We start from the raw sequence: 6,286 nt of genomic DNA, 5'->3' as shown, positions 1-6,286 counted from the left end.
TGCCTTATTCACTGCATGTAGATCAACACAGACACGCAGGGCTCCTGACATCTTCTTAGCCACCACAAGGTTTGAGACCCAGGGCGAAGCGTCCACTGGCTCAATGATGCCAGCTTCCAGAAGCCGGTGTAGCATGGTCGTGACCCCATCATATAGAGCCAGCGGGATGTGGCCCAGTGGCTGGATAACAGTTGTAACAGTTGTAACAGTTGAACTGTTTTCCAGTTGTAACTGCATGGAACCCCAGCACAGAGAGCAGGTCCAGGCCCATCAGGCTCCATTGGCCCCATGGCAGGCAACATGAAAGACTTTTATTGGCTCTATATTGCTGCTCTCTAAGTCTAAAGGAACAAGAAACACATGTCAGTCACATGTTCCAATGCTATTGTTCACCTAAAAATGGGGTGGTCTGATACAAAAATGTTCCAAGTTGTTTAAAAAATTGAGATAAAAATACCAGGAAATAAAAGCTGAAATTCGTATCTGTCATCTCATGCACATCCTTGGACCTCAAACTCAATTGTCTTCAGGGTACAAGAAAAGCAAAGGAATTGACCTGAATACTTTTGGAGCGGTCTGTATTCCACTTTAACACCACGGGCATGTTCTGCAGATCTCATTTCGGTCAGTTACAGGATTACATCGTTATTTGCACATGGTTTGCAAGGCTTCATCCAACACTTGGTAAGATACATTGTAGGATACACCAAATACTTAGTATTACAGTAAAAAACTGTAGGATGGGAATGAAGAGTAATATTTGTGAAAATGTGGAATTATATGAGCCTTGATAGGGTACAGAAAGGACACAATTTGTATCTGTGTTTTAGCTCTGGGAGTCTTGCCCACAAGCGTGAATGCTGGCATTTGTGAATATTTAATAAAACAGTATTTGTTCATTTAAGTTCAGTTTCGTAGAAAGATCCAGTATGTAGCTATTACGGTCACCCATGAAATTAGCATATTTATTTGCAATAGACTGCATAACTAGAGGTCCGTAAACAGAAGTAATGAATCTACTGATAGCCTGCTTTTCAAGTGATTTGCTGCTGTGTCCTGATGCTCATGCAAAAAAAACTGATACCCCCCCGTCGAAAGCTGAAAGAAACACCGGGTGGTTTTGTTTTCGCCGAAGTTAACGCCTATCTTTCATGTCAAATAAAATACGCTTTGTCGCAAGTTAACCAGTGTCAAGCGCACGGAGACGGAGCGTGATCTACAATAATAACTACAAATCTGGAAGGTAACGTCACTCCTGCCATATTTTCGACGATCTAGGATTTCGACCCTATAGAATTTATTAAATCAAAACTAACATGAAATTATGTCTAATAGTACATGTGTTGAAAATATGAAATACTTTGCTGAGCTAACTGTCCTAACCTCAGGCAAACTGCTGACATTATTATTATTATGTAAAGATTTTGTAAAATATAAAAAAATGCTAAATGACTAATGTATCAATGACTTGATTGATTTGTGTTGTTGACCCTGATTGCTGTTAGCAGTCAGTGCTTACTTATAATTTGTCCAGGCAAATATGTTCCTCAGTGAATTTGTTTCTATTTTTGTAGAACAAGGTTGAAGTAATCGTTGTTTTATATTAAATACATACAAATATTAGAAAAGTCTGAAGAGTGTCTTCCCTGATGTGTTTCTGTTTCTTCAGGAATGAGAACCAATCCCTCAGGATTTAGCCTGTGATTCACCCATGGATTTAACTGTGTGTCACATTCATTGAAATGCCGCCATGGGACCACAGCCTAAATTGTCCAAATGTCTTCTTTTTCAGAGACAGAATTACAGCATTATTTGAATCCATTTGAAAGGTACATCGAACACTTGATAAGAGAAATTGTACGACAGTCAAAACTTCATCTGTAATTATTTATAGGTTCGGCAATTACTAATCCATTGTTTGGAGCCGTAATGAATTTTCAGGGGGAGAACCCATTACATTATTATTATTATTATTATTATTATTATTATTATTATTATTATTATTAATATTATTATTATTATTATTATTATTACTATTATTATTATTATTATTTTTAATATTATTATTATTGGTGTACATTCTTTGAGGATACACCAAATATTTAGTATTACAGTAACTAGGATGGGCATGAAAAGTAATATTAATGAAAATGTGGAATTATGTGATCCTTGAACACAATTCTTATTTTAAAAAAAGCAAAGAAACAAAAAATTGTGTTGTTTTTTTTTTCATTTAAATTCTATGAATGGGAATTTTGCCCATAATTGTGAGTCCTTGCATTTGTGAATATTTAATAAAACAGTATTTGTTCATTGAAGTTCAGTTTCGTAGAAAGATCCAGTATGTAGCTATTATGGTCACCCATGAAATTAGCATATTAATTTGCAATAAACTGCATGCTGCCTACTGCCTGGCTGTTCAGTCAAATGAAGACACTTTAGAACTTGTGATTCACGATATCCAGTTCACGTTTAAGACTCATTAAAAAACATTCATATGGGGTATTTACAAAAACAGTTCATCCATCCATCCATCCATCCATTATCTGAACCCGCTTATCCTGAACAGGGTCGCAGGGGGGCTGGAACCTATCCCAGCATACATTGGGCAAAAGGCAGGAATACACCCTGGACAGGTCACCAGTCCATCTCAGGGCACACACACCATTCACTCACACACTCATACCTACGGGCAATTTAGACTCTCCAATCCGCCTATATAAATGCAAATAAATGTAATACTTCAGCCAGGAGGTAGAACTAATTTGTGAAATGAAGAGACACAAGACAGGACTTTTGCTTTCGGATCCCTGGACTTTACACTATTTCTATTGTTGTACAATTCAACAAGGTACATGAAGATATTGCTCGCTATTTACTCAAATCTCTCAATACTCTCATGTTGACTGGGATGTGGAAAGTTGGTGGTGAAATCCCCAGTGTAGTAGAATGGCCCATAACTCCTTCTTACTCCAGGAGGTATTGGCCCCTGCTTAGTCTACTCAACTGCAAGTCCGTTTGGATAAAAACTTCAGCTAAATATCCATAATGGAATGCAGGTAATATTCCAAATCCACAATCCCACCAATTTAACATCATGAGCTTGTTCTGCAGATTTTGGTTGAATTTTGAATTCATTACATTATGAAGGGCGGAGGACATGGAGCTGAGGTGTCCTTGCCGGCTGATTGCATGACTCAAATTTGAATGGCAACATAATGAAGAGGAAGTCTCAATTCCACAGAAATTGGCCTCTAAAAATAGGGACACGGTAAAACCCATGGACTTAACGGTGTGTCACATTCATTGAAATGCTGTCATAGTGCAAGTTATTAATTTCTTATCCAAATGTTTTATTTTTCAGTCATAGGATTACATTGTTATTTGCATATGTTTTGCAAAGCTTCATCCAACACTTGGTAAGACACATTGTAGGATACACCAAATACTTAGTATTACAGTAAAAAACTGTAGGATGGGAATGAAAAGTAATATTTGTGAAAATGTGGAATTATATTATCCTTGATAGGGTACAGAAAGGACACAATTTGTATCTGTATTTTAGCTCTGGGAGTCTTGCCCATAAGCGTGAACGAACGATCCGGCATGTTGCGCCACGTGGGTAGAAAACCCCAGAAGGGCCCGCACAACGCAACCCCGCAACCGTTACGCATTGGGAGAGGTATGCGAAGGGGTCTATTTTCCTAGGGAAGTGATGGGGAGATCAGCACCATGGAGAGAGAACCCTCTACCTGCAGTCCAGGACCCCGGACAGCTTACGTAAGTGAACACTGTGGAAAACTACTGACTCAGCTGCAGCCCTTTTCCCTAATGAGCAGGGGAAGATATTTAAGGCGCGGTCGAGGCTGCAAACGGGTTCCGTCGGCGCCTATGCTGAGGAAAGAAGAGCAGCGAGAGGAAAGAGCCGCTGCAGTACTGACCTGGAGGATTGAACCTAACAGGAGGCCCCACCTTTACCAATGTATACCTGGGCCCACCCGCTGCCTCAGTATCTATTACGGTCGCCCATGAAATTAGCATATTAATTTACAATAGACTGCATAACTAGAGGTCCGTAAACAGAAGTAATGAATCTATTGGTAGCCTGCTTTTCAAGTGATTTGCTGCCACCTACTGCCTGGCTGGTCAGTCAAATGAAGACGCATTAGAACTTGTGATTCACGATATCCATTTGACTTCAAAGACTAATTGAAAAACATTCATATGGGGGTATTTACAAAAAAAGGTTCATTGTGACTGTAAATGAGATATAAATGCAGATAGTGTTTAAGAGTTGCAGAAAGGCACATGCCATTTTGATTGTGTGTCCAGTCAAGTAAAAAATGGTCCAGTAAGTCTATTTATTGTAGAATTGTGTTTACTTGTTTAAGTTTGCAAACATCTGTAATTTTCTTCACACATCTAATGGGTGAATGATAGCATCGGTTTCAAGTTTCATGTTAGCGATGATATCTTGGATGATAGCCAGGGAGAAGAGACAGAAGAGAGGGCAGGGGTGGAAGTAACGTCCCACACTGTAAAAAAAATAAAATAAAAAAAATAAATAAATACTGTAAAAATACGGCCAAATGCAAACAGTAATGTACAGTTTTTCTTAAGTACAGTACAATACTGTAAAATGCAGCGCTTTTTTGGCGCCAGAAGCATGACTTGCCGTAAACGGCATGCTACTGTGAAATGTTACTATTTTTTTGTTTTGTTTTTGGTTTTTTTTTAACCAGAAGACGGTTGATTTTGAGCCGGCCCAAATGCGCCCATAACTGCGGACACACACCTGTATTTTTCCCAGAGTTTTTTTTTTTTTCACCAACTTCGGTGAAGTTAAGTGATTTGTTTTGCTATTTATACAAAATGCGAAGAGTAGAAACTGCAGCCACGACGGAGAAAAGGCTTTCATCGTTGGAAACCCCTCTTTAGTTCGTTGAGTAACTAAAATATTATTTCTGGAGACTGCACTTCACTGAGTAACCTTAGACCAAACGAAAAACCCAACAGGTAACGCGGCTGGCTAGCTCACACTGTTTATTGGACGCAGTAAGCAGTAACGTTAACTGTATATTTCCGTTCTTCTGGAGGAAAATCACATTCATATGCTGCTTGCTTTTAGCTTTGGAATACGATTCAGGTTCAGTTAGAATGTTTGGCGAATATTGTATATTGCAGATCTAGGCTACAATAAAACAGCCCGATAGCCAATACCATTACTTCAGCTAAATAACGTTACCCGCAATTTCTGACTTCCAGTCTGGTTTACCAGCGCTAGCTTTTCCGGTCATTTGTTGAAGCACAGTGCTATTGTTAGCTAGCATAATAGAGCAAAATCAAAATATTTGACTGGCAATCTGTTCCCTCGGTTTCATGTTATTATCCTGTGAGAGTACATCACAAATGTATGATCACTCCAGAACTGTAAAAATCTTCATCGCCTTTATTTTTCTCGTGCAGCACCGTGACCTTTGGAGCTTTGATCAACCTGCGGAAACATTCTGTTACCTCTGGCTGCATCCATTTTCCCCACCAAGGCTAAAGAATGCAAATGCCAATCCAAAGGTGGCCCCTTTTTTATATGTGGTAACGGGGCACAAACAACAAACACCTGGGTAGGTTGTTCACTGAAATGACAGCCAGGTGTTTCAGCAGTACATTTACAGCAGTAATAGTGGAAAAATCTCTTCAGTGTCTACATCTATATTTACCCTATATACATGCACATTTCAATGCAAGTATGATCACTTTTGTATAGATGGTAACAAGGCTGCAAACAAAAAAAATTGAATAAACGGAATAAACTTTCTGCTCAAATCAGAATGTTCTGTCTTGCGTATTTCAAGCATATAGTTTCATTTATCTACCAAAATGCAGCATATTTCCTTCCACAATGGTCAGAATTTTATTGTGTTTTGAACTGAAAGTTAACGGTTTTGAACAATGTCTTGTGAGCCATTGATAATCTTGGCTGTTAGTAATCCGTGCTTATTTAATTTGTCCAGGCAAATCTGTTCCTCAGTGAATTTGTTTCTATTTTTGTAACACAAGGTTGAAGTAACCGTTGTTTTATATTAAATACATATAAAGGCAATTACTAATACATTGTTTGGAGCCGTAATTAATTTTCAGGGGGAGAACCCATTACAGTATTATGATTATTATGATTATTATTATTTGTGTACATTTAATGATACACCAAATATTACAGTAACTAGCATGGGCATGAAAAGTAATATTAATGAAAATGTGGAATTATGTGATCCTTGAACAGAAGGAA

The sequence above is a fragment of the Conger conger genome, chromosome 7, assembly GCF_963514075.1.
Source record: "Conger conger chromosome 7, fConCon1.1, whole genome shotgun sequence".
Lineage (NCBI taxonomy): Eukaryota > Metazoa > Chordata > Actinopteri > Anguilliformes > Congridae > Conger > Conger conger.
Note: the sequence above shows the minus strand (reverse complement) of the source record.